This window comes from Panthera pardus, unplaced genomic scaffold, assembly GCF_024362965.1.
Source record: "Panthera pardus isolate Hobbes unplaced genomic scaffold, ASM2436296v1 HiC_scaffold_8, whole genome shotgun sequence".
NCBI classification, from domain to species: domain Eukaryota; kingdom Metazoa; phylum Chordata; class Mammalia; order Carnivora; family Felidae; genus Panthera; species Panthera pardus.
Window position 1 is genome coordinate 28,625,177 of NW_026527013.1, and position 24,773 is coordinate 28,649,949.

At 37.3% G+C, this 24,773-nt stretch overlaps 1 protein-coding gene across 4 annotated transcripts in view; it reads right to left on the reverse strand.

Annotated features, from left to right (window-relative positions):
• The window catches only part of FHIT (fragile histidine triad diadenosine triphosphatase), a 1,407,040-nt gene that overhangs the window by 1,100,373 nt on the left and 281,894 nt on the right, over positions 1-24,773 (reverse strand). The window contains exon 4 of one of the 4 annotated variants that reach the window (XM_019469877.2): positions 3,888-3,937. The exons of the other annotated variants lie outside the window; for them this stretch is intronic. The gene's annotated coding sequence lies outside the window, so the exon portion shown is untranslated. The remainder of the gene's footprint in view (positions 1-3,887; positions 3,938-24,773) is intronic. 4 annotated transcript variants of the gene reach the window in all.

A 24,773-nucleotide genomic window follows, 5' to 3' on the forward strand; every position in this document is an offset into this window, starting at 1 on the left:
AAACTTATGAACCATGATATCATGACCTGAGTGGAAGTCAGAAATTTAATCAACAGATCCATCTAGGTGTCTCTTTATATAAATAAAAAATTTATATAATAATATATATAAATAATATATATATACTTTATATATTAAGTATATATAATATCATCATATATTTTTAAAAATATATATAATTATGTATTTATATTGACACTTCTAGTCTCAATCCAATAGCTCAGTGTCCTAAAAATCCTGGCTCCCCTCCAAAATCAATGTATTTATCCAATCCTACCAGATAAAATAATTTCTGAATCATTCCATCAATACTACTATCAATAGCAAATGTATAAAGTTCAACATTTCTTTCCATTTCTTTTGTCTTTAGATGGAAGGTATACAGTCAAGGGACTATGCTCAGAATAATTTGAATTACTATTTTTTTTTCCTAATGTGCTATCATGTCATCCATTTGATATACAATTGGGACCATTTACCTCTGTTTTTATTCAATTTCTCTCTCAATACTGTAATTTATTTTTATTTTTAAGCTTATAAAACATGAAAACATGATTTCAAAGTCAAAACTATAAAAAAAAAAAGTGCTATCACTCCTTACCCTAACTCCTCTAATCCTATTCCCACTCAAGTAGGTTACTAATTTCATTCTTTCCAGTTTAACTTTCTGTGATTCCTTTCGCAGAAATGATCGATGGATTGATCAATAGATGACAGACAGACATTCTTATTTCTCTTTCTTTCTTATATAAAATGTAGCCTGCTATATCTACTCTTTTGTATTTTGCTTTCTGTACTAATAATATCTCTGGGACTCACTCCATACCAGTGCAAAAGGAACTTTCTCATTCTATATTATAGCACATCTCTGTATGGGCTCCATCAGGATTCATTCAAATACTTTCCTTTTGCACAGACATTTAGGCTGTTTCCAGTATTTTGTAAGTACAAATAATCATGCGTGTCTCTTATTATGAGTGGAGTTGAACATACTTTCTTATGCTTAAGAACGATTCCATATCAATTTCTGTGAATTATCTAGATCTCCTGCAACTTTCCTGTTGGATTTTGGGCCCCTTTCTCTTCTTAATTTATAACTGTTTATATATGAGGAATGTTAGGTCTTTATCAGAAATATATCTTGCAAATATCTTCTCCCAATTTGACAGCTGTGGTTTGACTTTTATTTATTTATTTATTTGCCAGGCAAAATAAAAAAAATTGTTTTTAATTTTATACATTCAAGTTTCAGTGCATCTGGATTTTGAATTATATATAGAAAGCCTTTCTTTGCCCCCAGGTTATAAAGAAATTCCCCTTATAGTTACATTTAAGTGGGCATGTGTGTAGGAATAAAATATTTGTTTATTCACCTCTGGGCAATGTCAAAGATGCATGCTTTTTATTTCCATAGGACCTTCATCTCCAACAGCATAGTTTTCACTTTCCCTAACCCGAGGTTTCCTCACTAGGCCAGCTTCACCAGAGAGCTGTGCATGAAATCCAAATTATCAAAGAAGATTCTGCTCACTTGTCATAACCACATGAATCTTCTGTCAAGCAAATAATAATTTGTAGTGCAAATCTGTTTTATAGTCACATATTTTGTAAAACAAGGATCACCTGTATTATATCTTATTGTCTCTCAATGATGTACTTTCTCATATCATTGTTATTATCAAGTAATGCATGTTTAGTTTAGAAAAATAAAGCTATTGATAGTAAAAGCAAATAAAACTTTTAAAATTTTTAACAGGGAGAATGGGTTACTATACCCATACATATCTGTGGAAAAAAAACTTCTCTTTTCACTAAGACCCTTCTAATTATATTTCCTGTTTGTAATCTATTTCCATTTTCACTCACTGTAAAAAATGTTTGCATGTTACTGAGTTGTCTAAACAATGTTTGAAAAAGCTACATGGTATTCTACTATATAAAGACTTAAAACATTGGGGTGCCTGGGTAGTTTAGTTGGGTAAGCATCCCATTCTTGATTTCAGTTCAAGTTATGATCTCATGGTTGTAGGATCAAGCCCCATATTGGGCGCTGTGCTGAGTGTGGAGCATGCTTGGGATTCTCTCTCTCTCTCTCTCTCTCTCTCTCTCTCTCCCTCTCTCTCTCTCTCTCTTTCTTCCCCACTTGTTCGTGCACATGCTCTCTCTCAAAATAAATAAATAAACATTTTTAAAAAGACTGAAAGCATTTAACCAAGTACTGCACACTTAGGATGTTTGGGTTTCTCTTTTTCATATCATAAACAGCTCTATAATAATATTACTTAAAGATGCACACCTTTGTGACTTGTCCAAATATTTAAGGTAAATATCTAGACATGCAGCTGTTGGGTCAAAGAGTAAACAATATTTTTCATACATACACCAAGTTGCCACCAGCACTGTTTGAAAATAACTGTTTCCTTTACTCACAACCCACCCACACTGAGTGTTATCATTCATTGTTCTCTATCTCTTGATTTTTTTAATAACACAAGACTAAACAGTACTGTAAACCTCTATAAAACCACAAGACAAATTTAGAACAAAGCATTACAGATGTGTGTCTAAAATCACTGTAAAATTCTATCTAGGCTCTAAACAATCTACTGAAACATCTGAGAAACAACTTCATTCAAAAATGAAGATTTTTTTACTCTGCTTGCACAGCTCAGTATTTAAACCTTAAAATCTCATGCAACTTCCTAACAGCCCTTCCCATTTGGTAGCTGCCAAAGCTTGGTATTGATTATAAATGAACAGGAGGGTTCCTATATAGGCAGCATCAACCTAAGGAAGTGCGGAAATAAACTTTTAGAAAAGCATCTCCTTTCAAGACGTCACTAATTAAAACTCCATGATAATTCTCCCTTGTCAATTACTGACTAAAATTTTTACTTCACGTTCTAATCTAATGGCCCACATGTCTAAATTACACTTTTAATTGAAAAACAACAACATGGAATTTTTCTGTTTTGAACCATCTGTGTTTTCCCAAGAACCTGTGATTGCTACCAATAAATCCAATCAAACCCAATCTTAAGGTTCAAAAAGCTTAGGAAAATAATAATGCTGTTCCACAAAAACATGACATGATCAGAAGCACTTGCTTTAAAATTCAATGTTTGGTGTGTGAAGCTTCTTAACAAGTGTTTATTAAACTGCATAATTTCAAAGCCTGGAGTGGTATATTGCAATGTTTTCCTGGGAGTTGATCACATTTGCATATCCTTTTACACTTCCTGTGAAATTAATATTGCCTTTTGTATCTTGAACTCAGCTAATATAACTTGCCATTTTTACTTTTCATTGCTATGAGTAATATAGAGTAAACCCCCAAAGGGACCCCTGCAATGCCTACATAAGCTTTATTCTCTGGCTGTTACATTTTTTCATATGAATATATTAAATCATGATTAATAAACCTTTACAGAATCCACTGGTCTTGCAAAAAGGCAAGATTCATAATGATAAAGGCTGCCCAATGAATACAGGAAACTTGCTCCTAAAGTGGAATCAAAGGCCAGGGTTCACAGAGCTCCTGTCACATCCAACAGCACACCAGAGGTCCTTCACCAAGTAGGAAACATTTCAACAGTCACTCAGCTCATTGTCTTTGCAAGACTGGCTTAACCACCAGGATACCATAACCCAGCTGGTGACAATTAGACTTCTTTCTCTCAGAAATACATCTCTGTCAGATGTTAAAATCTGACAATTCCTGGATTTTTAAAATTCCAGCTGGGGCCCCTGGGAGTGGGAATGAGATGATAGTCAAAGAAAGAGGGTGGCAGGGGTTGAGGGAAAGAGGAAGTAGGTATCAGGAGTAGCTGAGAAGCTCCAAAAAGCAAATCAGATGCAGAAGAGGAGAATCTGGAATTACTACATACCACTCTAGACAAAGGTCACTGGAGGCCTCAAAGCATCATTCCCCACTCATCTGGAGGAAAAAAAAAATTTCCCTTTGACATCTGAGTTCTTGTCTGAAACCCCCCTATCGTAAAAGGAGAATGGAAGGGGAAAAAACTTAATTTTGCACACACATACAGGAGCCCCAGTAAGATATGAGACTCAAAAGGCAGCCAGAGGATTGAGGTTTATACACCATCCTGTGCTAAGGAAAAGGATAGTAGTCTAAGGCTTCAAAGGGGGAAGGCAATTCGCTGGAGGGTGAGAGGTGGAGATGTTGGGTAAACAAATTTAGCCCTGCCAAGCAGATAAGTCTCTCAGGGGAAAAAGTTCTCTCTAGTAATAGACTCTTTCTCCTGTAGGCTTCCTTTCTAATGTAAATACCCTTTATAAATGTAGATTTTCCCTTACAAAGGGGTAACTTCTATTGTTTTCAGAGATTCTCCTAGGTCTGCAGTTTCTTAAAAATAATCAGCTCAGAATAATCCTTAACCAAAGAATCCTATTTTGGGGTGGCCTATTCTGCCCGCTTCAGCCCTCCTCAGCTGCTCTGCCTAGCTGACAATCTAGTCAAGGCCAGAACACCTAAAAGACAATCCAAAGGAAAAGTGGGGGCAACTTCATGATTCCTGACCAAGGGGATAAATACGCCATACCACAACAGAGATCACCCTCTGCCACACCTTGTACTGTTCTCATTTTTTCTCCTGCTTCAAGCCCATCTGCAGCTTGGTCAAGAGGGTGGGCTGGCATCCAGGACCAGGATTAGGGGAAGGCGAGTTAGCAACTGGCCTCAGGTGCAAAATTTAAAGACTGCTAAAAAAAAAAAAAAAGACCTCACTAATCAAAATAATACTCAATGTAGTATACATACTTTTTATTTTTTTTAAGTTTATTTATTTTGAGAGAGAGTGAGCTCAAGAATGCATAGGAGGGGCAGAGAGAGAGGGGAGAGACAGAATCCCAAGCAGGCTCTGCACTGCCAGCATGGAGCCCGACGCGAAGCTCGAACCCATGAACCCTGAGACCATGACCTGAGCCGAAATCGAGAATTGGACGCTTAACCCAATTCTTGAGCCACCCAGCACCCTCACTGAAATATTTTTAAAAATCAAAATTAACGCAAAAAACTCACAGCGATCAAAACATCGAAATTTTAAACAAAGATGAATGCTGGGGCACCTTTTAACTTGATAAATGAGCAACGTCTTGCAATATGAGTAGTACATGACACCAAATGGCACATGATCACAACTGAGCCAGTGGTTCCTCTCTCTCTCCCTCTCTCTCTCTCTCTCTCTCTCTCTCTCTCTCTGTCTCGGAAGCATTGAGTGTGATCATCTCCCATGCTCGGATGCTAGATCTCAGGCCACGGTGTTGAGCAGAAAGCAGTCACTTTTCAGAACGTTGGAAGGTGCCCATAACTGACACTAGTATATTTTTTGTCACTTCAAAGCACCTATGACAGTCCATTGCTCTTCCAAACAAGAGTCAGCTTAGGAATGCTTTGCTTCATTCTAGGTCAGGCTGCCTGCAGATATAGACCCTGTCCTCTGCTGCCTTATTGCCAGTTACATTAAATACAGTATATGACAAGAGTTTATTAAGAATGTACTGTAGTCAACATCCATCAGTGATAGCAAAATTCATCCTACACAATAACCTTCGTCTCTCTCTTGTCTCACTCACACCAGCCATAAAGGTTTTCAAAGGTAAGTACAGGTTAATTTGTTTATTTTTCTTTATATTTTGTATTTTCTTTATTATTTTGTATTCTATTACAGTATTATAGTCATTTTTATATGAATATTTCTGGGTCATGGAACGAATCATCTGACTTTCCATTATTTCTTTTTAAATTTCTTTTTTAATGTTTTATTTATTTTGAGAGACAGAGCATGAGCAGGGGAGAGCAGAGAGAGAGAGGGAGACACAGAGACACAGATTCTGAAGCAGGCTCCAGGCTCTGAACTGTCAGCATAGACACCAACACGGGGCTCAAACCCATGAACCCTGAGATCATGACCCAAGCTGAAGTCAGATGCTTAACTGACTGAATCACCCAGATGCCTCTCCAAGGAAATTTGCCTTAATACACAAGTGCTTTGGATTACAAGCATGTTTCTGGAGTGAATTACGCTCACAAACCAAAGTTTTACTGTATAATGAAATCAGAAAACCAGAATTTATTATAATTTCAATTTTCTGGGTTTAATAGATACAAAGTCAATAATATTTCCAATATTTACTTCTTTATCTTGTTTTTGATGGGCAAAATCACCATGTTTGATGTTTTCTCATCAACCACTGATAATCTTAAATAGTTTAAAATTAATTAACTTCATTAATTTAATGAATTTCATTTTTCTTTGGCCTCCAACTGCAATATGGGTTGGCATTGGAATGGTCTTTATTTAAAATATTTATTTTTGGGGTAACTGGGTGGTTCAGTCAGTTAGGCGTCCGACTTTGGCTTAGGTCATGATCTCACAGTTTGTGAGTTCAAGCCCCGTGTTAGGCTCTGTGCTGACAGCTCAGAGCTTGGAGCCTGCTTCCGATTCTATGTCTCCCTCTCTCTCTGCTCTTCCCTTGCTCATACACTCTCTTTCCTTCAAAAAAAAAATAATAATAAACATTTAAAACAATTTTCTTAAGTATTTATTTTTGTTCATCAAGGATTTTTATTTGCATTTGCTTGATTTTTTTAAAAAATATTGAATTAAAATATGTTTTCCTGATCACTGAGTATTTTGGCACTCTCTTACTTTGTGCATTGCCTGTTCTATTCGAGTCAAAGTTGAAGCTATAGCCATTTTACACAAATAATAACAAAAATGACTCTAAATGTGGAAAGGAGCAAAAGATATATTAAATGAAGGAAGTATGCTGCAGAATAATATGTAAGTACGGGTTCATTTGCACTTAATTTTTTTTTTAAATAACTCAGTCATTATACATCAAATCTATATGTTTAGTAAAGGGTAAAGAATGCAGTCATTGAGACAAGAGGTTCTTAATCATAATGCTACATACGGTGCCCAAATAACATGTTGTTGTGGTTTTTTAATGTTTACTTATTTATTTTGAGAGAGAGAGAGAGAGAGAGAGAGAGAGACAGAGAGAGAGACATGAACAGGGGAAGGGAAGGGAGAGGGTGAGAGAGAGAATTCCAAGCAAGCTCCACACTATCAGTGCAGCACTGGATGCAGGGCTTGATCTCACAAACTGAGAGATTATGACCTGCGCCTAAATCAAGAGTCGGACACATAACCTACTGAGCAACCCAGGCACCCAGTAACATGTTAATTAATAGCAAGTATTACTCTTTGCTAACGTTTGATATCTTTGAATGATTATCCCTACAGTAATACGATTCTCATTCACTTGTAGCTAGATAACATTTTTTTTCCTTTGAGAGGGAGAGAAAGTGGTGGGGTTATAGCACGTGTACTAGAAACTATCAACAACCATCATAGGTTCAAGGAACCTCATGGGCATCTCAACAACAATAAGTATCATGGTGAAAAACAGACTGAGAACCACTTGTCTAGGCAGTAATTAGTTCCTATTACATAGGCTAAGATATGTAGTAAGCACTTTTTTGTTGCTGTTGTTGTTATTGTTGGGGAGCAAGAATGCCTCACTCCCTTCACAAGGGGGAGGAACTCCTGTCTCCTTCAGGGTCCTTTTAGCTGGACTAAGAATCAAATCGACATGAGACAGATTAACAGGAGAAAATCAAATTTAATAGGCATATATATGGGAAATCCAGATAGACATGGAAATTCCAAAGACAGGAAAAGTGAGGGTTATATGTCATTCTGAACTAAGGAGAAGGGGACAGGGGTCTGGAATTTCAGAGGAAAGGGATACAGTTCACAGGGCAATAAGAACGGATGTTTGGTAATTAGATGTTTGCTCTCTCATACAGATGGGTCACTCAGGTAAAATGTATCTCTGTTAATAACCCTTATTCTGGGAAAGTCCTCCAATTTAGATTCTTCTGTGTGGTTAAGGGAAGTACAAGGTTTCTCTTGAGCCTATAGGGTCTCAAGGGTCTCAAGCTCAAAATAATCCACGTGGCAAAGTGGCACATTCTGGGTTGGTGGCAGGGGGGCGGGGGGGAGACACTGTCCTGAACCCTTTCATCCTGCTTGGGGGATTTGGAGGTCCTACTCAGTATCCTCCTCTTTTCAATAATTATAATGTTTTTGTTTGCTTTTTTAGCCAAACTTATGGAGGTATAATTTTGCAATGGTAAAATTTACACTTTTTAATTTAACTTCTATGAATTTTAACAAACATGTATACTACTATAACCAACATCACAATCAACATATAAAGCATTTCCATCCCCCTCCAAAGTTACCTCACGCATCAGCTGTAGTCAAGTCTTCATCCTATTCTACAGCTCCTGGCAGCCCTTAATTTGTTTTCTGTCCCTATAAATTTGGCTATGCCCAGAAACATCATATACATGAAATCATAAGCCTTTGGTGCTGGCTTCTTTCACTTAGTGGAAAGCATATGGAATTTATCCATTTGTTGCATGTATCAGTAATTTATTCCTTTTTCTTACTGAGTGTCACTCTATTGTATGGATGTACCACAGTTTATTTATCCATGGTAATAAGATTTTGATTTTGATTTGGCAAATCACCCTGACTCCACTCTCAGGTAATGTGGTTTATAAAAGGCTGATGCAAATCTACTTTGCAGAGTATCCATACCCAGACCTAATCAACCAGTATATTCCCATCACTCTGACCATAGGGATGAGTTCAGAGGTGGGCACACGGTCCAATTTGATCTAATGATATCCAACACAAGGAAATTAACGGAACTATTAGTAACAAGAAGTTACGACATGGAATCATGGGGAAAAGATATTAAGCTGGTATTTCTGGTGGCCTTCCTGACCCACGGGGGAGTTCCCAACTTAAAGACAAGGCGAATGGAAAGCAAAGTACAACCAACTGGGTGAGACAAATTCCCACCTAGTCTGAGTATTTGGTACAGCCATGCCTAAAGACCTGTCCCTAGACTTGGCAGTTTTATGAGCCAACAAATTCTTCTAACTTAAGTCAATTTAGGTTCTGTTCTTGACTTTTTTTTTTTTTTTTTTTTTTTGAGAGAGAGAGAAAGAGCCTGGGCGGGGGAGAGGGGCAGAGGGAGGGAGAGACAGAATCTCAAGCAGGCTCCAGCCTCAATGTGGAGACCAACGTGGGGCTTAATTCCATGACACCCTGGGATCATGACCTGAGCCAAAATCAAGAGTCAGATGCTCAACTGAATGAGCCACCCAGGTGCCTCTCTATTCTTGACGCTTGAGAAAGAAATCTTTCATATTCCACCCATCAACGAGCTTACAAGAGAGTTTTAAAAATAAGACATAAGCAGAATTCACATCAAATGTCCCAGCTTCACCAGTTTACCACTTCATTAGTACACGGTCTTAAGGATTCTCTTTACTCCTATAAACCTTTACTTCCTCAATTCTAAAATAGAGAAAATTATTTCTTACTTATTCTACAATATTATTTTAAAAATTAAAAAAAGACTATGTTGGTTGAAATGCAAAAATATTATGATTATTATACATACAAAATAATTTGTACACAAAAATATAGTAGGTGACAATGATAATGAGAGAAAATTAAGAGGCATTATAGGAAGCAGTGAACAGTAACCATGACTAGTGACATTTATTGAGTGCATGCTTTGTGTTAGGAATTGTAATTTACATACATCAAGCACTATACATATATATATATATATATATATATATATATATATAAAGTATTTATATACATTATCTCATTTATCATTTTCAATAACACTAAAGGAACTTTAAACCTTCATTTTAGATGAGGCTTACAGAACATAAAACATATACTAAGTGAAAATAACAACTGGTAGAAACAAAATAAAAACTCAGCCCTGAGCCAGAAAAGCCAATGTGTACCTCAAAGTGAAAGTCTTTGCATGAAGTGTTTGCATAAAGCATACACTCTGTAGAGACAATTAAGTTATAAAAACCATGATCCTACAATTAAGTGAGCCATACCGTTGCCTTATACATAACTGTGCATGTTGTATTGGACACATTAAGACATAGAAAGTCTAGTCATATAAGATTATCACATGGTAATAAGCGAAGTTGCACTATATTTCTAAACATCTGGATTTCTTAGCCAATTCCACACATTTAAGTCAGCTATTTGGTGTCATAAACACATGGCAAAAATCCATTAGGGAAAAATAATTGTACATCTGGCACCAAGATGGCTGTAAGAGTTAGACTACTTTTAAGGAGGAATTCAGGTTTGTTTGCTTTTTTTCTATCCTATATTCTCTAAAGGATAAATACCCCAAACAGAATTGTTTACAAAGTAACCAGGATCGAGGAGGTAAAGAGGAAACAAGGATGAATGAGACGTGCCCTCTTCAAAAGCAGAGCCTTCCCCTCAGGAACCAGGCACTTGTAATTACTTATACCTGACAACCTGGCCTATAAACCAAAAGAGTGTCACTTGTTTGTCCTTCCACTTCCACTTTTCTAGCTTTGGTGCTCATCAGATTCTCCAGAGAATGCCTAATTTTTAAGCCATTCAACATTTCTATCTAGAACTTCATTTACTCATTCGGTCTTTCAGTTACTCAATGATGATTTTTATTTGCTGAGCCTTCGGCTAAAGATCCAAGGCCCACAATATCAAAGCAAAGTCAAAAAACAGATGGATGCTAGGATAAAACATTTATGATATATTGGGGCACCTGGGTGGCTCAGTCGGTTAAGCGTCCGACTTCGGCTCAGGTCATGATCTCACAGTATGTGGGTTTGAGCCCTGCGTTGGGCTCTGTGATGACAGCTTGGAGCCTGGAGCCCATTTCGGATTCTGTGTCTCCCTCTCCCTCTGCCCCTCCCCAACTCATGCTCTGTCTCTCATTCTCTCTGTCAAAAATAAACATTAAAAAGATTTTTTTGAACATTTACAATATAAAATTACAGATCCAGTGTCAATCACCCTAATATAATATGTATATTCTTAAAAGTTGAAAAGAAATATGGGTTCAAAACTGAGTTTTTAGTATGAGCAAAATAAAAAGACAGTTCACAGAAGAGGATATAGAAATGGCTGTTAAAAATCTGAAAACGTGCTTAACTGTTCTTATAATAAGAGGAAACAAGTTAAACCCACAGTGAGAATTTTGACAACTGTACTGTACTATCATAGCCGATTATCTGTAGGAGGCACTGGGTGAGAAGTACGTGAGAACTCCTCGTACTACCTCACAACTTCTCTGTTAATCTAAAACTATTCTAAAACTTAAAAATCTTAAAGACAAATACACTGATACACACTTCTTACCTACCAGTTTCACAGAAGTTCAAAGCTTATAGACAAGAAAGGTATGGGGAAAGGGTCCCTCTCATGCATTGGTAGAGAGAGTACAAAAGGGCATACAACCTGAATGGAAGGAAATTTGTTATTAGTTAAGGAAACTATGTTATCTATTTACTTTTGTATCTATTTACCTACATATCTATATATTTTCATACATGCAATGTCAGTTATAGCATTTTGTTGTTGTTGTGTTGTTTTGGTTTTTTTTGAAGAAAGTCTACAGAGAGGAGAGACAGAATCCCAAGCAGGTTCCACACTGTTCAACACAGAGTCTGATATAGGGCTCAAATTCACAAACCGTGAGATCATGACCTGAGCCAAAGTCAAGAGTTGGACGCTCAACTGACCAAGCCACCCAAGCACCCCCACTTATGGAATTTCACTCTGAACATACACCTTCAAACATATGACAAAATGGGTAAAAGGTTATTCACCACGGCATTATTTCCAATAACAAAATACTGGGTAACTGAACCATCCATAGAGACAACCTTGGTATGTCACTCAAAGGTGTACCAGTCAGCTGTAGTAAGAAATGAGGGAGACTTTATAAAATGATATGAAGTAATTGCCAGGATAAAAAAGCAAGGTGAGAAAAAGTACATGTAATATGCTAACTTCCGCATAAGAAAGAATATTAAGTATATGTGTATATGTATGGGTTTGCTAGTTTTTGTGATAAACCCATGAGAGATAAACCAGAAATGAAAATGTTTACTATGCAGGATGGGTACAGATTGGAAGGATAAAAACAAAATAGGAATTCCTTGAACAACTTTTTATCTTGTTTTGATTTTGGGACCATATAAAGTCCTATACATACAAAATAGAAAACAGAAAAAAAATTATAAAACAAAAAGCACACTTGCATACAAACAAAAAAATAAATAGAATGAATGGCATATCATATTGCTAAAAATAATCACAGAAGACAAAAATGAATTCAAATAACTTTTGGGTCTGGCATTATGAACGTCTGTCTATAGTGGAATATTAAGACAAAAATGAGTACAAATAAATCCTGAACTTTACTTAGTAGATTGGTCGTTGGAAGTGGTATCGATGTAGTCATTCTGCAACTATTTTTTGTGTGTTATACAATAGAGAAAATGGATCAATACATTGGGATCTCACCGTGGAATAAAGAAGATAAAAAGGTAGAATGAGGGAAGAATCCTGTGATGTTGGATTTGAATTGTTGAATTTCAGATTATTAGTATATATATAGTATATATGTAATTATCCACAATAATCTGCAATTCAACTATATATGTATGTATATGTACATATACATGTGTACACATGTATATGTGTGTATGTACATATACATACACAATAGGTAGACAGATAGACAGATAGTAGCAAAGAGACCACCTAGTAACCTAAGTTTCATTTCTAAATTCCATTCCCCACTACCCCACTAAAGGAAGCCAAGCAGAGCTCTTTGAAGAAATGACTTATTCTTGATCAGGAGAAGGAAAATATAAGGTAAGCCTAAAATATCTTATTTTGCCCAAGGGTATACTCAAAAACTGATGTCCTTTCATGTCAAAGGGACATAAAAACTAGTTTACAGGGGATCCTACTGGCTAAAATGAAGATAATTGGAAACTCATAAAAGAATAAGAAGTTATTTATAGAGTTACATTGTTTTGTGGGACTTCCTTGAGCTATATACGTAAGATTTGTGCATTTTTCTATAGGTTTGCTATACTTCAATACAAAGATTATAGTGACTTTTAAAAAGAAATAGCTATGATACAAGCAGCAAAGGAAACACATATTTTATTCTAGCTGAAAGAAGGACCATACTATGAATAAATTGTTCCAACTATTACAATAATTATTCAATTCTACTATGGACATGGCAGAGAGGGTGAGGAGCTCTTTGGTTACCAAGGAAGGTCAGCTAATAAATTTATAAGAATAATACAGTAACAAAAACACTATTAGGCAAGATTCATCAATGGATGATAAAACCAATGGGTGAAACGTTCTTAAGAAACAGGATATTCACTCAGTCTCAGAGTATTACCACACAGATTGCTTACTAATTACAAAGCAAACCACAAATCTCAAAAAGCCACACCTAAAATCCAAAATGGAGGGATCTGGAGAAAATCACTTAACAAGTGATCAAACAGCACCACCAAAAATTGAACAAACCAACTAGTGCCTCTGATATGATTCAATATGAACTATACAATATTAACTAGGTAGTATGTTGGCCAAAAATGTTGAGGCTAAATCTAATCATCAGGAAACAACTGGACAGATCTACATGGCATGGCATTCCACATGACACTGCCTTAGAACCATCAGAAATGTCAACTCATGAAAGACAAGTGAAAGGCAGGGAACTATTCTAGATTAAAAGAGTCTAAACACATGCACTAACTAAGTTAAATGTGTAAGCCTTTATCTGATTTTTAAAAAAATAAAAATAAGAAAAAAGATATTATAATGTACAAGGGACCTTAATGGGGACATTTGAATATATTTGGTAACAAAACAATGTTAAATTTCTTAGATGTGATAATGGTATTATTATACACATACTGATCTCAAGAGATAGCAGGTTAAATGCCAGGGGGAAATACGATGAATGCAAATGTTTTTTTGAAAGGTATATAAATGAGAAAAAGAAAGCAAATGAACAATTATGACAATATATTAATAACAATTCTTGCGCATTGTATTTGGATAACTACTGTTCTCTACTCCCAACTTTTAAAAAATTTTAATATTTTCAAAATAAAACTTGGGGGAGGGACAGAAATAATTGGGATAGAGTGTAAAAAAAATAAATCAAGGACAGCCAGCATTTTTTAAATGCCCACTATGTGTCAGGCCCTATTTAGAGGAGATTGCAATAATAATTCATTTAATCCTCATAATTCTATGTGATTGATACTAATAATATCTCCATTGTATAGATGAGAAAGTTGGGTCCAATAGAGGTAAAATAACTCGACTGAGCTAGTATTCACAGTAGTTAGGATTTGAACATAAGAAATTTAGATTCAAAGTTCATTATCACAGCCATACTTTCCTGCCCTTCAAAAGTAGTGAATTGGATTACTGCAACACACTTATCAAATAATACAAAATAATCCGATTGGTAGAACCACCATATTAATCATATAAGCCTAATGATTAATATGCATCTGATTATCTCCTATGTGCCCAAAACAGAATTCTGGAGGATTCAGCTTGTCATGATTAGTCCTATTTCCTGTGCTGGAAAATAAAATCAGTAATAACAGGAGGCCAACAAATAGCCTGAAGTGAGGAGGGAGGTTGATTTTTGTAAATACAACATGCAAAAATAGTATGGGCAGGTATAGGTGTTATTTTTAAAATAGAGAATATAGGAAAAATCAAAGGATCAATATTTACATTTCCTAGATTTCCAGATTAAAGAAAAAGGAGCAAAACTACAGGTGCTTTGAGATTTGGATTGTGTTAATGCCATTATAAAATGGTCCATTTCTTTAGTTGGGAGCCACAGAAGATCCTGACGGTGTAGAAATTGCATCATTGGTCAATTAATCAGTGTCTCTCGTGATAGCTCAACAGGGTGCCCTCTTTAACTCAATAGACAAGCAGCTCACCAACAGTATCTAAAAAAGAGCAAAGTCACAGAATGACAAAAGTAGACATGAAAAGCTACAGAGTAAAGAGACTAAAACAAACAAAGGCAGCTGTGCTATGAAAGAAAGTGAGAAGTGGAAAGGGAAATGTCAGGAATCAAAGGTTAAAAAAGAAAAGATCAGGATTTTTTAAAAAAGATATAGAAGTATCTTATGAAAGAAAAGGGACCAGTGAGGAGATAAAAATCATGACCAGAGTTGAAGCCTGAAAACACAAGGCAGAAGACAGAGGGAAGCAGTGAGAGCAGAGCCCTTCACTCCACCCCTCATTTACTCATTTGGTTCACACCTACAACATAGGAAGAAGGTACTCTGCTGAGCTTTGAGGGACCCTTGCCCTCAAAGAGCCCAGATGCTCAGTGTTGCAAGTTCCTATTTTTCTAATGTAATTTTAATTATTGCTGCCACACTTTAGTTAATTGTGATAGTTAATGTGTTAAGTTGACTGGGACACAGGGTGCCCAGATTATAACACTATTACCAGATGTATCTGTGAATGTATTTCAGAATGAGATTAGCATCTGAGTCAGAGGACTCAGTGAAGCAGATGGCCCTCCCCAGTGTGGGTGGGCATCATTCAATCCCCTGATGGCCTGAATAGAACAAACAGACAGAGGAAGAGAGAATTCGTGCTCTCTGCCTGGCTGTTGCACTGTGATGTCAGTCTTCTCCTGCCCTCTGCTGTGACTTACACCATCAGTCGTACAGTTCTTGGAACTATACCACTGGCTTTCCTGGGTCTCTGGCCTGCAAATGGCAGATTATGCAACTTCTCAGCCTCCATAACCACACAAACCAATTCATTATAGTAAATCATATATATTATATATATATACTATTGGATTTGTTTCTCTGGAGAACATGTCTAATACACTAATATTCTCATACTCAACAAATACTTCCAAAAATTATAGCAATTACATCATCTATAAAAAAGGGCACTTTTTAATGGCAGTTGATGTACTGAGTAAGTTTGTTATGAAAAGGACACATGTTTATATTTCTGATACATTGATAGTATAAAAAAGCATCATCACCTGGTGCTTTTTATGGATAGATATTTTCAACATTGGATACAGCATACTTCATATCACACCTCCCCCCCCACCACCACCTTTTCTTTTCATCATCCTACTCCAGGGAGGTGAACATTAACAGAGAACAAGGTACTCTAAACAAAGAGGAAAGACGGATAACGAGTTTAGGGACCAGGTTTTCATTTGCTTTGTAATGTCCCATAAGATTTCAATGACGAAAAGCAGTAATGACCAAAGGAATGAGTATTTGTCATATGGTATCTGAGAGTGAATTCCAGGCTAAATGAAGATACAGTAAGGGAGAGCCTCCCAACCAGATATACTTACTTAGTACCTCACATATGAAAGACGCCTAACTGATACACAATTTGGAAAAAACAGAAATTGACTCCCCAGAATGCCTCGGTGTATGATCTCAGCTCTTACTAAGGTCGACTGACTCCCTGAAAAGAGCTGAATTCAAGTCTGAATGGATGTTTTATACATTCAGTTTAGAACATCCTCCCTCCCTGTCCCCCCGATCTACAAGACAGAGTGAAGAGCATGGAAGAGGACGTATTATTTTTACTGCGCAACATCTGATTCCTTTAGGGCACCCAACCCACTGTGATTCTTCTGGGATCTCAATCAAGGGGTCTCATCTCCTCTACCAGAGGCAGGAATGTGAGTCAAGCTAATCAATCAGTCTTTTTTAGGATCTGTATGAACCAGCTGAAAGAAAAAGAGGCTTCTGACATCTCGGGAAGTAAAATGCACATAAGTCTGAAAATTCTTTAGGATCATTTTCCCACCACAGGACTGAGACTAAAGGGGAAATTAATAGAGAAGAAATGGGCTGTGAGGTGGGGAGACAGCAGAGGCAAAATTACCAAGAAGCTACTGAAACTTAGGTTTACAAGTCCCTTTCTAGCAATGTGGTTATTTGTGTTATTTTTATAAAGAAGGCTCTCCAAGGGGTGCCTGGGTGGTCCAAGTGGGTTAAGTGTTCCATTTCAGCTCAGGTCATGATCTCACGGTTCATGAGCTCGAGCCCTGCTTTGGGCTTCGCACTAAAAGTATGGAGCCTGCGTGGGACTTTCTCCCTCTCCCTCTCCCTCTCCCTCTCCCTCTCCCTCTCCCTCTCCCTCTCCCTGTGTGCCTTGTGGGATTCTCTCTTTCCCTCTCTCTCCCTCTCTCTCTGCCCCTCGCTCACTCAAGCCCTCTCTCTCTCAAAAATAAATAAAAATTAAATTAATTTAATTTAACTAAAATTAAATTAATTTAATTTAACTTAAATTAATTAAAAATTTTTAATTTAATTTAATTTAATTTAATTTAAAAAAAGAAAGAAAGAAAGCTCTCCAACTGCATAAACTTCAGGCCACACAAAATGCCCACCACCCCTGGGAAAGACACCCTTAGCCATCCATAACGAAAGCCAGTTCACCCCAATGGATCCTGCAATTATGTGAGCCAATAGTCTCCCTTTTCTTTTCTCTTAGGATAACCTGAATTTAGTTTTATCCATTTGCAGTCGAAAGGGAGCAGACTATGCCACCCCAAAGTATGTCTCCTTGGCATAATAATTCTTTTGAGCTGATCATTTTTAAGAAACTTACAGACACAGGAGAAGCTCTGAAAACTGGGTAGAAGTTACCCATTTGTAATGGATGTCTACATTTATAAAGGAAATCTCCGTTTGTAAATACCTCCTTCTCTGTATCAGGAAGAGAAGGACGACTCTAAATTGTAAGGCAATCGTGGGGCACCTGGCTGGTTCAGTCGGTACAGCATGTGACTCTCGATCTCAGAGCCATGAGTTCAAGCCTCACGTGGCATGTGGAGATAGCTTAAGTAAATAAAACTTCAAAAAACAATCATAAGACAATCTTATCAATGGAGCAGGCATTAAATCTGCAGAACAAATCTTACCCTTATTTACCTTGCTTATCCTGGTAACCCCCAGCACTGCCTACACATCCATCTCTTTCTCTTTAGCTGAAAATGGTATTTAAGGTGGTAGTGTGGCCATCTCAGCGAGCTTTACTCAGTTTTCCTGGGTAGCTCCCATATACACACGAGGTATACAAGTCAATAAAAAATCTAATTGTTTTTCTCTTGTTAAGATTTTTTTTTTTTTTTTTTTTATTACAGGAGGTCTCGGATAAAAACTCAGAAGGGTAAGGTGAAAATTATTCTTTCTCCCCTATACAGCCAAAAAGCATCTGGAGATTTTAAGACAAAAATAAAATAATAGATCTTAACCTCTGGCAGGAAAAAAAAAATGAAATCAATGCTATTTCAACTTTCAGAATATCTATTATAAGTAATTATTTTATTTCTTTCCCACATTTCAGAATGTGGTTTACAGTAGCTTAAACATTGGATTTGTAACCAGTTTTAAGGAAACAAACTATGGGACAGTCTTTATACATTTTTTTTCAAAGATACTTCCTTTGGCTATAAATGATAGAAAGTATTAGGTTGATACTACAAAATGTTTGACTTCATGATGCCATTTTGTGCACTATTTTGCTTTTTCCAAACATGTATTTTTATTTCTCCATAGCACAGAGTACTTACTTATTCTCTACGGAGAGTTCGATTTAAATTCTCTTCTGTCTGAATCCACATGATTGCTAAGGAATCAACTACCAATACTGTGTATCAAAACCCCCCAGCAGTGCTTTGATACCCATAGTCTCCCCCAGACAAATTACAATTGGACACCTAAGATTCTTGGAAATCTGCAAGAAAGTCAACTTTGGAAATGTTTCATTTAAGCCAGACTCCACTTTCTCTTGAAATTTATCACTGAAGAAGGTAATTTTAAAAGTGATAGAAATTAGTAGAGTATATGCCATACTTCTCTGAATAGAAACCTGCAAACTGATAAAGGTCCAGAGATTGCCTTCCATGTGGTTCCATACATACATGTCTCACAAATACAAGAAAAATGAAATGTGGCGCTTATTAAGGATATTTCAAAAGCTACTTACAATTACATGTGTTAGAAAAAGTTAGATATTTATCTCAAAAGAAACAATATTTCATGTCCAAAAGATCAGGAGAACCATCAAAACGGACCAGTTGTCTATAAATGATTCATTCAGAATGACAAAGGAAGTCACTGTTTTGCCAGAGACAGACTGACCAGCTCTTATTTTGAAGAATAGCAGGCAGTGAGAGAAAAATGAATTCTGTGATTTTGAAAAATTACTCTTCTGAGCAATGATTCAAGTCCTAATCAAGTCCTGTCACCATCCCCCAACCCCTTGCACCCTCACCCAAAGAGCCAATAAAATCTGTAGTGACCCCATCAAAAAGGTCACAGCCAAATGATCTTGCTTTAAAGAGCTCAACACCGACACACATACAGACACACACCGCCACCACCTCTATCATCATCATCATGGCAGAGAACAGCCACCTTGGTAGTAAAGGCATTTGAGAGCTAAGTCAAGCTTCCTGGCCAGAGGTCCTAGTATCTTCATTTAAACCCAGGAGCGGGTTCCCTGTAGGACACTGGCTTTGGCACCACAGAGTACTGACACTTCCAGCACTGTTTCTTTAACATTCAAGGGAATATAAACATCCCAACCAATAAGTACAGAGATGTCTGGCCGTCTAATTTCAAGGTCGGCTCTATATCAGAGTCTTTTATGGTTTTTAAAAGGAGTATTTTATGCTATTCTGATGGAAAACTCCAACAGTAGAGGCTCCTGTCTGACAAATGCCTTAGTGAAACAATAAGCCTGAAGCAAAGTGAGAGAGGCAAAATTATTTTGCTGCAATAGGTGACGCCCAGTGAAAACAGAGACTACTGAAGTTTAAAAGAATAATCTATATTTATTCTGCGTAAAGACTTTCCCCACGTCAGCACTTTAAATACCACTGTAAAATGCTGACAGTAATTATGTGAACGGTGCTATAAGAAATTAAATCCTTCAACTAATGGGTTTCAAAGGTGTTTCTGCTTCTGCCTTACACACACACACACACATACACACACACACACACACACACACACACATACACAAACATTTCAGCTTCTCTGTCAGGATTTCCCAAAATCAACTCTACTGCAAGGAGGGAAAATGTCTAGAGTACTTGCTGCTGCTGTTCCAAAGAAACAACTGGGAAAGAAAGAAAGAAAGAAAGAAAGAAAGAAAGAAAGAAAGAAAGAAAGAAAGAAAGAAAGAGAAACAGAGAGAGAGAGGGAGAGAGGGAGAGAGGGAGAGAGAAAGGGAAAGATAGTGCATCTGCCCTGAGGCCTCAAGCTCAGGTGTGCTGGCTTTCTGGCTGGGAGGTGGGATATGGCATAACTGGAGTCAGGTCACCCATGGCTCACTCACTGAGTGACAGGGCAATCAAATGAACCTCCCTTAACCCCAGGTTCCCCATCCGTATAACAGTGACAGTCATGTTTGTTATAGGGATTAAAGGAGGAAATACATACAAATCACCTAGGAGAGCCTGGCTCACAACAAAACACTCAGGATGTAAGGGAATTACTATTATTTATGATTGTCACAGAGTGTGCATCTTGGTTAAACAGCTGCCAGTCCTGGCAGCATAAAGTGACTCAGAGGAAAGTGAGATTTGAAGAAACTACAACTAGCCAAACTACAAAACTGACTGTAAGTTGTTGGAATTGGAATGTCTATTAGACAGAGAACAGACCCAGTACAGGATCTGGAATTTCAACAGAAAGGCAAGTATAACCTTCCTGGCTGTAATAAGCAACCCAATAATCTTTCGATGGATAGTCTTCCCTGCTTTGACCTTTGCTACTCCCAGTGTGGCCCACACACCAGGGCATCACCTGGGAGATTCTCACAAATGGAGAATCACAGCCCCGCCCTTGACCTGCCAAATTACAATTTTAACAAGATCCTCGGGATTTTAACAAGATTTGTAAGCACATTAATGTTTGAAAAGCACCACTGTAGAGCACAAAATTCAATGTATAGTCACTCCCATTTGGGGTGTGTTTCTTTTTTATTTTTAAAATTTTTTAAATTAATTATTTTTTTTTGAGAGAGAGGGAGAGAGCACAAGCACTGGAGAGGCAGAGAGAGAATCCCAAGCAGGATCCACACTGTCAGTGCAGAGCTCGACATGGGGCTTGAACTCACAAATCATGAGATCATGACCCGAGCTGAAACTGAGGCAGGACACTCAACCGACTGAGCCACGTAGGTGCCCCTGGGGTGTGTTTCTAGGATCTTTGCTGCACAATAAACCACTACAAAATTCAGTGACTTAAAATAACAAGAACAACCACGCATTTGCTCTATCTCCTCAGTTTAGGCAGGGCTCAGTGGGATGGCTCATCTCTGTCCCAACACTCACGAGGAGGGAAAAGGGCAGTTCTTTTTGGGAGATGAGCCAGGCACACACAGGAACAAGGATTTGTTGAAAATAGTCTTCACAGACCAGCTACCACAGGGTGTCTGTTACTCTTTCACTTTTTACCTCTCCCTGTTCTCATGATTGATGAAACATCCACTTTGTTTCAATTATACAGCTATATACAAGCCCCCATTGGGAACCTAACAAATTTTAAGGCATGATATCTCCCCTCAAGGAACTTGTAATAAAATGGGTGAAACAAGGCATCGATATCCTAAAATTTTAATAACAATAAAATACTGTAATAATAAAATATTTAAGTAGCAGCCCAAGACAATAATGAAAATGATGCCCTAAGACTATGGACCGTTCATTTAATTAATTTTGCACACGATAACCACTCTGAATGTTCAGAGAAAGAATGGAAGTGGAGGAGAAGGTCCATGGAAGATGAAAGATGGGCAGCCTGAGCAAGATTTGCACAGGAAGGATTAGATGGATTTCAAACAGGAAGGCCCAGTGAAATGCACTTGGAGGATAACATAACCAGGGAGCCAAGGGAACAGGGTCATGGGGACACAAGGCCATGAATGAGTGTCTCTGCATATTCTTTGGTGATGATTATAAATTCAATGTTCCTGAAAGAATTTCCTGCCTCATAACCTCCGCCTTTACTTCTCCCCTTAGATATGTTCATAAGCCATTTGTGGAATCCCCACCAGCAATATAACCTTGTATTAATAATGAAGGGTTTTTACTAACCTTATAAACTTTACTATACCTTGGGGTAGGGGGGTAGGAAAAACAAACAGAAATGTAGGCATCGTCGAACGGCAACTTGTAAACTTCACTATTCGCTGTATGGGAACTAGCACTTTCGGTATTGTTAAGCAGCAACTTGTAAATTTCACTCTCCCTTAGAAAATAAAAATGGAATGAAAGGTACTGCTTAGAAGAAACATATAAATTTCAATCTCCACAGCAGGGAAATAAGCTCTGATTACACTACATAGTTCACACACCTCAATGTGCCAAACACTTGTTTTATTATGCATTCATGTATAATGAGTTGGTTTTCCAGCAACAGAGAATGAAATTTACAAGTTGTTATTTAACTTTTCTAGGATTGTATTTTTCTTCCTTCTCTTTTCTTCCTCCTCCTTCCCCCCAAAAACATAATACCAGCGATGGGGTTGCTGAACAGTAGCACCTATTCATTCCTTCTATATCAGTGATTAAAACAATTTAAAATGTTGTTCTCAGGGCTTCGTGATACCCCATATTGTTTGGGGCCATACATTTCAAACAATTGCTCTTTACCTTGTTGGGGGTAGAGAGGGCTTTTAAAAAGTTGATAATAAGCCTTACTACTAGTTTTTAACTTCTATTCGTTGTTAAACACACACACACACACACACACACACACACACACACACCCCAGGCCTATGACTCCAGGGACTCCCTAGGATTTTCATAAATGTACCCAACAGAAATTCAGAGCCAGCGTATTTGAACACTTTTGCCATTTATTCAAGCATGCTTCTGAATAGTTACTCTGGACAGGAAGGATGGGACCGCTGGAGGAAAGTGGTTGAACTATATTCTGTAGAGTCATGGCAAGAAATAAAGAAAGAAGGGGAGTTGCCACCTCAATACTAAAAGTGTCAGTGCAATGATATCCTAATAAAAGGTATTCTATTAGAAGTTATAAAATCCCATACCGAGAAACAGTCTCAAAACAAAAGTCAGGTGCAATACAGCCCAGAATCAACCAAAGACATCTTTATGTCAGGGACTAAAAGATACCAATATACCATCTCTACAATTTTCTTAATATAATTTTTGAACAGATGATATATACACAAAGTAAAAATTTAAACAATACCAAAAGTACAGTAAGAAATAAGCCTTTCCATCCATGCTGTTGACAATCTCTTGCAGTCTTCAACACACATATATCAGTGTGCATGTATATACACACACATATTTTAAATTCCTATGGCAACAAATAGCATATTCTAACCCTTTTTCCACTTAATGGATATATTTGAGATGGTTCTATATAGATACTTTTTTTGTAATGGCTTCATTGTGTTACAAAGTATAGACATTCTACAATTTATTTACCTAACCCCCTATTGCTTGGACACTTGAGCTGTTTTGAATCATTTGTTGTTAGACAAAATGCCATGATGAATATTTTTGCACATGGATTTTTGCATACCTACATGACCATATTTTGAAGATAAAAGACTAGAAATGAAACCGCTAGGTCAAAGAGTTTCATGCATCTTATTTTGACAGTTATGATCAAATAGCATTCCAAAGACAGTGTACCAATTTATACTTCCATCCCTGATACCAACAGAGCTTCCACTGAAGGAATTCCAAAAAACCCAAAAGTTCATTATCATTTTTCCATCAACTGATCCCTTCCCTCTAAAATGGGGCTGGGGGTAAATACCATCTATTTTTAATTGTAAGTATAGGCAGGTCATAATGATTATTGTCCAAGACCCAAGGCCATTTCATTACCCACCGCACTACTCTGTCCTCACTGTGCTATAATTCTAACTGGTCAGATAGATCTTTAATTTGCAAACCTCCTCAGAATACAGATTATCTGCATTCTGCAGACATCTGCAAAAAGCCATCCGCAAGTGCATATTTCATGGCTGAATATTTTTACATAACATCAGCTGGAGCCCATCGTGCTAGCATTCTAGCCAAGTGTCACAACCTGCTCTATTATATCAATAGGCAGCTTCAATTAGTCATTTTCTCCCCGTGGTGACGACAGCTATAATAGCATGCAGTGGTCTGATGAAGTTTGTAATACAAAGTGGAGATGGAGGTATTAAAAGAGGATACAAAATTAGAATAGAATTTTAAAAAATTCCACCTCCCAAGTAGTCATTTGGGGAAATGACAACATTTCTGACACAGGATTCAAGAATGAATACAAAAATGCAATCCCTTTTGAAAAAGATGGATAAATAAATTCACGATGGGGACACATTCCAGCCCCAGATAGAACTTGGGTTTTCATTGACTAAGGAGTCATTAAGTGTCATCTCAAAAACAACTATAAATAAAAGAATATTTAGTAAATAGAAAAACAAATTTAAATCCTAAATAGAATTGTAAGATGAACATAAGTGCCAGTGGAGAATGCTACTCTGAAAGCATGATACAGTAGTAAATAAATTAGAAGGCATGACAGGGTTGGCATTACCCTCAGAAATTATTCCTAATCCTGCTGCTCCTCACTTCATCCGCTAGGATCAATGAGCTCCAAGCCATGTTCACCTCCCCCGTTGCACAGCCACAGCCCTCTAATTGCCTGCCTGCCTCTCCTCTTGTCCCCTTCAGCCTCTTCTATCCATAGCAGCTGAAATGAATTTTCAAAAATATAAATCAGGTATTTCCTTCCT